We start from the raw sequence: 10,272 nt of genomic DNA on the forward strand, positions 1-10,272 counted from the left end.
TTCAAGTAGAACACACACACACACACACACACACACACATCCCAAACTGACAATATGCTAAGGGTTAAGAAACAATAGTGAACAAGCCAATTTCCTATCCTTTTATTGTTTAGAGTCTAATAAATAAAAATTATTAAGCCCTTACTATATGCCAGCAGGTGATGTACAAAGTATGGTAGCTCATTTTGATCTTTCAACCCTTTGATCTAGGGCTAATACCATTTTAAAGATGTCATAATTATTTAACAAGCCAAAACTCAGATGGTGTTATTTTTTTAAGTCTCTGGATATCTAATCCTCAAATGCAAATATTAGGCATTAAGATAGTGTTTGAAGCACTATTGGATAGAATTTGAATAAGAAATGAAGAACCCCACAATCCCATTTCATCAAACACCTTCTCCTTCTAGATAACTGCTGAGAACGCTAAATACATATATCACTAATAAATGGGAATCCAAATCTTCACTTTAGACTTAGGTAGGCAAACAATGATACCCGAACACAAGACTTTCTTGTAACCTAGATCAAACACACAGCTTTGACTCAAGCACTAAGTGGACTTCTGTATGTCAAAGAATGGAATCTAGTCAGGATGATTCTCTAGGTTTAAGGAATGCTCTGAGGGAAACATAGAGATGCAAGAGGGGCAACTGGCCCACCCATGCAGGAGTGGGCCTTGGTCTCCTTACGGTTACTGGAGAGAAAAAGTAGAGGGCTACACAGTGACCCTGATTATGAATAACAATGGTCCAACCATTGATCCAGAGTCAGAAGAACGAGAGATTTAGAAAAAAGATTATAAAAGAGATTTCTCTCTCTAGGGAAAAAGGAAAAAACTGTTTTGGAAAGTTTGACACTTCCTCTCCCATGAAATTAGTAAATGTTAAAGCCAGAACATGATCCAGGTCTTTTTCATTCCAAGAATTATTATTTTAACAAATCTACTTTTTTTCAAATCTATTTTTTTTTAAAGAATGTTTTATCATTGTATTTTTAAAAGAGTTTTATTTACACAAAAATGAACTTCTAACCAATAGAATACTTATAGGATCCATTTTTAAGCATACGTGATTTTTCTGTTTCTCTTTCCAGCAAACTGCTTCTTCCTACTACACCAATTCATTCCACTCATTACTCACGTGTATTCTCTCCAAAGTGGTTTTTCCCAGATTTTATTAACCCTTATTAACCCTCCAATGTGAGGAATAATCTAAAACTTTCCATTCGTGATATTTGATTGAAACAGAAAGATCAAAATAATTATCACGGCTAGCTGCCATCTTGCGTCCCCGGGTGTGTGCACCTAATCTCAGCTGGTCCGCCCAAGACCCCCTAAGCGCCAACCCTATTCCGCCCCGCGGTCCCATTTCCGCTCCAACAAGATGAAAGAAACTATCATGAACCAGGAGAAACTCGCCAAACTGCAAGCACAAGTGCGCATTGGTGGGAAAGGAACTGCTCGCCGAAAGAAGAACGTGGTTCATAGAATGGCTACAGCAGATGATAAAAAACTTCAGTTCTCCTTAAAGAAGTTAGGGGTAAACAATATCTCTGGTATTGAAGAAGTGAATATGTTCACAGAACAAGGAACAGTGATCTACTTTAACAACCCCAAAGTTCAGGTGTAGCTGGCCGCGAACACTTTCACCATCACAGGCCACGCTGAGACAAAGCAGCTGACAGAAGTGCTACCCAGTATCTTAAACCAACTTGGTGCAGACAGTTTGACTAGTTTAAGAAGACTGGCTGAAGCTCTGCCCAATCTGTGGATGGAAAAGCATCACTTGCTACCGGAGAGGATGATAATGATGAAGTTCCAGATCTTGTGGAGAATTTTGATGATGCTTCCAAGAATGAAGCAAACTGGGGGCGCCTGGGTGGCTCAGTCGTTAAGCGTCTGCCTTCGGCTCAGGTCATGATCCCAGGGTCCTGGGATCGAGCCCCGCATCGGGCTCCCTGCTCAGCGGGAAGCCTGCTTCTCCCTCTCCCACTCCCCCTGCTTGTGTTCCCTCTCTCGCTGTCTCTCTGTCAAATAAATAAATAAAATCTTTAAAAAAAAAAAAATGAAGCAAACTGAATTGAGTCAACTTCTGAAGAACATAAAACTTGAAGAAGTTACTGGGAGCTGCTATTTTATATTATGACTGCTTTTTAAAATTTTGTTCATGGATCTGATAAAATCTAGATCTCTAATATTTTTAAGCCCAAGCCCCTTGGACACTGCAGCTCTTTTCAGTTTTTGCTTATACACAATTCATTCTTTGCAGGTAATTAAGCTGAAGAAGCCTGGGAATAAAGCTCGAAACAAGGTTAATAAAGTTCTTTGCCTAGGGAAAAAAAAATAATTATCACGATTAAATATTAACCAAAGCAATGATAATCTTAGAAGAAAACATTTAACCTTACAAGAAATACATTTTCTCTTCCTTTTTTTTTTTTTTTTTTTTTTACTTTAAACCTGAAACATTAATGAAAGCAAAAAGTCTTCTACTTTACAAGATATCCTCATTCTGGGTAATACGAAACATACAGCCCATGAAAGCCCAATATTATTTTAAGTAAGTTGTGCTTTATTTTTTTTTAAATGCTCATTCTTTTCCCCTACCACTAGATTTTGGCGTAGGTATGCTCTTCAAAATCCCTGTGCCTTTGAAGTTTTTTCCCCCATTTCTGGAATTTTTTCCCTCTCTTTGTACTTGGTGAACTATGTATTGGTAATACTGAAATCATATGGGGGCATTGGCATTTCACCCTACAAATGTGCATGCCTACAAAACTGTATGCTTTCTAATTTTAGAATTTGCTACGTTTTCTGTGCCATAACACTACGACACCCTTGAAAGAAGAGACTGTGTCCCATTCAATTTTCCTTCCCCAAAGCCTACCACTGTACCTGTCTATGAAATGAACAAACAGGGCACCTGGTTGGCTCAATTGTTAAGCGTCTGCCTTCGGCTCAGGTCATGATCCCAGGGTCCTGGGTTCGAGCCCCGCATCGGGCTCCCTGCTTGGCAGAAAGCCTGCTTCTCCCTTTCCCACTCCCCCTGCTTGTGTTCCTGTTCTCGCTTTGTCTCTCTCTGTCAAATAAATAAAATCTTAAAAAAAAAAAAAAAGAAAAAGAAACTTGAAAACTTAGGAACATCAAAGAACAACTCTTGTTAGTTACTGGAGTTGACTTCTTGGAAAACTGTTGGACATATGAAGGTATTTGAATGCTTTCCTGATTTAGACCATATAAATCATTTTAGAATAATTTTTAGATGATTCTTAAAAGGTCTTTGTTTTATTCCACAAAGATATTTGAACATTTACTAAGTGCCAGTTACCACAGCTTTAGGTAATGAAGAAAAACCACCAGAGCATCATATGCATGAGCTTTTATTAGAAAATGCCTGGCAGAAGGCTTCCAAGAAGTATTTAACTTAGAGAAGGCTTCAAAAGAGTATCTAATTTGTGTTATAGGGATTTAACAGGAGGAGGGTGGCCAAAATTTAGTTATTTTCAGGAATAATTGATGAAAGATGGTTCTGGAAAAATGAGGAATTGTTCTTGTCAATTACCATTCATTGATTGAGCCACTTGAATTTTATCAAGAGGGATGCAGAGGAAGAATAAGGAGATAAAGTTGTGTATAAGACAGAGTACAGAAGACAGCTACAGGAAACAAGGACATGCATTTTAAAATGCACAGCAATAAGAGGACAAGGTACCGCTGAAGTATTGTCACCAACAATACCAAAACAGCCTGTTCATCTAAACAAAGTGTACAAATGCCCAACTCAGATCCTGACAAATAAACAATAAAATTATAATGTATAGTTCAAAGTTGTATTTGTCATATGGAAGTTATCTTTATCTTTCTTATAGCTTACAATTTCCAGAGGAAAATATTTACTATATTCTCACATCTAGAAAAATGTTGTGTTTCTTCTAATAAACTATTTTGTTTTTATTATATGAAAAGAAATTTATTATATGAAAATGAAACACGCAATTGATCAGCATTCCCTTCCTTGTGCCAATCATTAGAAAACTCAGGAACAAGCTTATAATCCTCCTAAGGAAAATGGTCAGACCTTATAGAGCATAATTTTGTTATAAATACCATCCTTGGATTTATCATATTTTTTCTTACTTTGCCTGGGTATCCTTAATATAATTAAAAATATGTGTATTTTTGTAAATGACTTTAAGTCATTCTTAGGAAATTTGAGGAGTGGATGAATCAAAAGATGAATGAATGAATGATAAATAAATCAAATCTATCCCTCCAAATTTTTTTTACAACTGACAAATGCAAATTCTTTTTTTTTTTTTAAGATTTTACTTATTTGCGAGAGAGAGAATGAGAGACAGAGAGCATGAGAGGGAGGAGGGTCAGAGGGAGAAGCAGACTCCCTGCTGAGCAGGGAGCCCGATGTGGGCCTCGATCCCGGGACTCCAGGATCATGACCTGAGCCGAAGGCAGTCGCTTAACCAACTGAACCACCCAGGCGCCCAACAAATGCAAGTTCTATAGTTCTATTATAACACTACATTAAGTTGAACACTAAAAACAAAATTGGTTATTATTTAAAATTTAATGTTGGGCATTCTCCCAACACACATTTTCCACACCAGAAAGTTAGAGTTTTACTGGCCTTAATTCCTATCTTTAAACTCATTTCATATCCAAACAAGCTGTTTTATTCAATAAATATTTATAAAGCTCCCTCCTGCATTCAAAGTTGCTCTGTCAAAGAGAAAAGGTTAGCAAAGCTCAACTAGACTAAATGGAATGCTTGAGAGAACAGAACTGTCTTTGGCATTTTTTGAACGTTAATACTGTTGGTGCATTCTGTGTCCTTGGACAAGGAATTTTGTAGCTCTGGGCTGGAATTGACAAATTTGTCAGTAGCACCTGCCCATGCCAATCTCTGTATGGGGATGAGTAATAAACCATCACATCGGGGTTAAACATGATAATATAGAAAAAATTTATTTTCAGATAAGCATTTCCCAGCTATTTCATGTCCTTAAAAGAAAGCATGCATTGTTGCTTTGAGTCTGATAGATGCTCTATTCCACCTCAGAGGAAGGTACCATTTAATACTGAAATATCTGCAGAAGAGACAATGTTAAGCAAAATATTTAGAGAACCTTCTGGGGAAAAAAAAAAAAGGATGCTACTCCCCCATCACTGAAACTCTATTTTCTCATCTTTTAATTGTGCCTCTTAAGTAAAAACTAAAATGTGCAGTAATTCTCAGCTTGATCACCAGAGAATTCTCATTTAAACACTGGATATAAACAGTTGAAATTGAGATTCAAACTGAGCAAATGTTCAGTTTAGTAAGACAAGTACGTGTTAAAGCTTTAGTAGATTTGGGGAAAACCATGTGGATCTGAAATGTAATGCCTATATCTCTATGGGACAAAACAAGAGCAAACGCAGAACTTTTTTGTTACATGATTGATTTGTGTAATGGGATAGAGAAGAATACTATGAATAATTAAGGGGATACATAGAAACAGGAAGGAATCTGATAGGAATGAAATAAAAAGAGGGGACTGGATTAAATACCAGCAGTTTTATTTATTTTCTCAACTATGTGTTAACAGAGTTTACCATGTAAGTGAATTTCTAACTCGTTAGTCAATGTTAGACATTTTATCACCAAATTAAAAATGCTAAGTTCTGGTATTTAACTTTACCACTAACTTGCTATTTGAATTTAGGCAAGTTTCTTTGTAAGACACTATTATTACCAATAAAAATGGAACTAATAATATCTTTTCCATTATAATATCATTTCCATTATAAGGATAAAATGAGATAGGTAAATATAAAGTTCTGCATTTAAGTTCAAAAGTTAATTGTTCAAAATAAGTCAGCTGGTCCCAATGTAGGGTAGCAGAAACTATGCTTAAAATTATACTAAAAAAGATAAGATTATAACCTTCTATGAATGGACATTTCAACTAACTCGCTGCTAAAAAGCTAATGAAATCCAAGACCATAAAAAGAGAACTGTTGTCTAGTTCAAGGGACAGAACAAGCTATCATACTCTGTACTGGTCACATCAAGTAGACATTGTTCAAAACTTTGAAAAGCTTCCTAAGAAGATGAAATGTTTGGAAACTGTGTCCTGGGAAAAAACTTTGAAACAATCAGGGATAATTGCCCAGGACAAATAAAGTTTCAGAAGTGTTGTCATTAGACCATTAGATCAGGAAAAGAAATAGGGCTTGAAATATGCCTAGCAATCAGAGCTGTCCATAAATGAAAAGACAATGCTGAAGTGTAATGAACTTCCTGTCATTAGAAGGGATCAAGTATAGGCTACATAATCAATCAACTGTCAGTGTGCTACAGAGAAGGCATTACTAGACATGCTCCAAAATCTCTTTCAACTAGATCATTTAAAATGGCAAATATAGTAGTAATACTAAGAATAACAATATTATGCAATGGAAAGACAGCCATCTATGGAACTAGGTTTCTCCAATGGAAAAATCACTGAGTAATATGCTAATATGACATCACTCTGAAAATGATGGTTCTGAATGGTAAAAGAGAGAGAAAAGAACAATTAGCTCTCTTTCACCATTTTTACAATGAATGCTATGATTTTCACATGGTTAAAAACATATTTTTCAGGGCACCTGGGTGGCTCAGTCGTTGGGCATCTGCCTTCGGCTCAGGTCATGATCCCAGGGTCCTGGGATCGAGCCCCACATCAGGTTCCCTGCTCAGTGGAGAGTCTGCTTCTCCCTCTCCCACTCCCCCTGCTTGTGTTCCCTCTCTCGCTGTCTCTCTCTCTGTCAAATAAATAAATAAATCTTTAAAAAAAAATATTCTTCAATGTGAACATTAAATTTGTCTATCATTTCTATTAATGAGAGGAGGAATTGTTGCTGTTTTGAAAATAAACTAGAAAATTTTTGTCTCAGAAATGACTTAAAAGGAGTAAATTGTTTTTATTCGGAGTTAATATGAAGAAAACAATATTGAGCTATCATATAAAACTAATAACTTTTTCATAAAATAAGTTATGGTCCAATAGGAAATGACTTGAGTTTTTTTTTAACTTTATTGTTTGAGGTTTTTGTGGGGTTTAGGGGTTTTCGTTTTTATTTAATTTCAAGTTAGTTAACATATAGTTTACTATTGGTTTCAGGAGTAGAACTTAGTGATTCATCACTTACATATAAAACCCAGTGCTCACCCCAAGTGCCCTCCTTAATGCCCATCACCCCGCCCACCTCCCCTCAGCAACTCTCAATTTGTACTCTTACATACAGAACCCAAAAGACTACATAATGTTATGGTTTGCCTTCCTCTCTGTTTCTATCTTACTTTCCTTCCCTCCTCCTATGTTCATCTGTTTTGTTTCCTAAATTCCATGTATGAGTGAAATCATGTGGTATTTGTCTTTGACTGACTTATTTTGCTTAGCATAATATACTCTAGTTCCAACCACATTGTTGCAAATGGCAGATTTCATTCTTTTTTATTAATATTGGAATATTTAAGTGATATTCCATTGTGTGTGTGTGTGATTAATCATGGAATATTTGAGTAATATTCCATCTTGTGTGTGTGTATATATCTATACACATACTATATATATGGCATGTATATATATACACATACATATATACACATATACATATATATATACATATATACACACATAGGTATATACATATATATGTATATATATACATGCCATATATATGTGTGCGTGTGTATATATATATATACACACACACATCTTCTTTATCCATTTATAAGTTGATGGACATTTGGGCTCTTTCCATAATCTGGCTATTGTTGATAGTGCTACTATAAATATTGTGGTGCATGTGCCCCTTCGAATCAGAATTTTAATATCCTTTGGATAAATACCTAGTAGTGCAATTGCTGGGTTGGATCGTAGGGTAGTTCTATTTTTAACTTTTTGAGGAACCTCCATACTGTTTTCCAGAGTGTTTGCACCAGACTGCATTCCAACCAACTGTGCAAAAAGGGTCCCCTTACTCTGTATCCTCTCCAACATCTGTTGTTTCCTGACTTGTTAATTTTAGCCATTCTGACAGGTGTGAGATGGTTTCTCATTGTGGTTTTGATTTGTATTTGTCTGATGATGAATGATGTTGAGTATCTTTTCATGTGACTGTTAGCCATCTGGATGTCTTCTTTGGAAAAGTGTCTATTCATGTCTTCTGTCCATTTCTTAACTGGATTATTTGTTTTTTGGGTGTTGAGCTTGATAAGTTCTTTACAGATTTTGGATACTGACCCTTTATCTGATATACTTGCAAATATCTTCTCCAATTCTGTAGGTTGCCTTTTAGTTTTGTTGTTTCCTTTGCTTTGCAGAAGATTTTTATCTTGATGAAGTCCCAATCGTTCTTTTTTGCTTTTGTTTCCCTTGCTTTCAGAGGTGTGTCTAGTAAGAAGTTGCTAGGCCCGATGTCAAAGAGGTTGCTGCCTGTGTTCTCCTCTAGGATTTTGATGGATTCCTGTCTCACATTTAGGTCTTTCATCCATTTTGAATTTATTTTTGTGGATGGGGTAAGAAAGTGGTCCAATTTCATTCTTCTGAATGTCACTGTCCACTTTTCCAAACACCATTTGTTAAAGAGACTGTCTTTTTTCCATTGGATATTTTTCCTGATTTGTGGAAAAAACAGTATGTTGAATATAGAGTTGTGGGTTCATTTTTGGTTTCTATTCTGTTCCATTGATCTATGTGTCTGTTTTTGTGCCAGTACCATAGTGTCTTGATGATTACAGCTTTGTAATACAGCTTGAAGTCTGAAATTGTGATGCCTCCCGCTTTTCTTTTCTTTTTCAACATTACTTTGGCTATTCACGGTCTTTTCTGGTTCCATACAAATTTTAGAATTGTTTGTTATAGATCTGTGAAAAATGCTGCCGGTATTTTGATAGGGATTGTATTAAATGTATAGATTGCTTTGGGTAGTATAGTCATTTTAACAGTATTTTTTTCTTTTAATCCATGAGCATGGAATGTTTTTCCATTTCTTTGGGTCTTCTTCAATTTCTTCCTTAAGTGTTCTAAGTTTTCTGAGTACAGATCTTTTACCTCTTTAGCTAGGTTTATTCCTAGGTATCTTATTGTTTTTGGTGCAATTGTAAATGAGATTGATTCCTTGATTCTCTTTCTGCTGCTTCATTATTGGTGTATAGAAATGCCACATATTTCTGTATGTTGATTTTTTATCCTGTAACTTTGCTGAATTCATGTATCAGTTCTAACAAATTTTTGGTGGACTCTTTCAGGATTTCTACGTCTGCAAAGAGTGAAAGTTTGACTTCTTCCTTGCCAATTTGGATGCCTTTTATTTGTTTTTGTTGTCTGATTGCTGGAGCTAGGATTTCCAGTACTTTGTTGAAGAACAGAGGTCAGAGTGGACATCCCTGTATTGTTCCTGAACTTAGGGGAAAAGCTCTCAGTTTTTCTCTATTGAGAATGATATTAGCTGTGGACCTTTCATATATGGCCTTTATGGTGTTGAGGTATGTTCCTTCTATCCCCTACTTTTTTGAGGGTTTTTTATCAAGAAAGGATGCTGTATTTTTTCAAATGCTTTTTCTGCATCTATTGAGAGGATCATATGGTTCTTATCCTTTCTTTTGTTAGTGAGGTGCATCACATTGATTGATTTGCAGATGTTGAACCACCTATGCCCAGGAATAAATCCTACTTTATTGTGGTAAATAATCCTTTTAATGTAGCGTTGGATTCAAGTAGCTAGTATCTTGCTGAGAATTTCTGCATCCATGTTCATCAGGGTTATTGGTCTGTAATTCTCCTTTACAGTAGGGTCTTTGTCTCATTTTGGAATCAAGGTAATGCTGGCCTCATAGCATGAAGTTTGGAAGTTCTCCTTCCATTTCTATTTTGTGGAACAGCTTCAGAAGAATAGGTATATTCTTCTTTCTTTCTTTATTTTTTTTTTTTTTTTTTGAGAGAGAGAGAAAGAGAGTGGTGGAGAGGAGCAGAAGGAGAGGAAGTGAGAGAAACTTAAGCAGGTTCCACACCCAGCATGAAGCCCAGTGGAGGGCTCAAGCTCGCAACCATGAGACCATGACCTGAGCTGAAATCAAGAGTCAGATGCTTAACCAACTGAGCCACCAAAGTACCCCATATATTCTTCTTTAAATGTTTTGTAGAATTTTCCTGGGGAGCCATCTGGCCCTGACTCTTGTTTGTTGTGAGATTTTTGATTAATGATTCAATTTCTTTGCTGGTCGT

At 36.1% G+C, this 10,272-nt stretch overlaps 1 pseudogene; it reads left to right on the forward strand.

Moving 5' to 3' along the window:
* Positions 1 to 1,084: 1,084 nt before the first annotated feature.
* Positions 1,085 to 9,320, forward strand: LOC116631985 (annotated as a pseudogene).
* Positions 9,321 to 10,272: the final 952 nt, after the last annotated feature.

This window comes from Phoca vitulina, unplaced genomic scaffold (assembly GCF_004348235.1).
Source record: "Phoca vitulina isolate PV1807 unplaced genomic scaffold, GSC_HSeal_1.0 scaffold6, whole genome shotgun sequence".
Classification (NCBI taxonomy): Eukaryota; Metazoa; Chordata; class Mammalia; order Carnivora; family Phocidae; genus Phoca; species Phoca vitulina.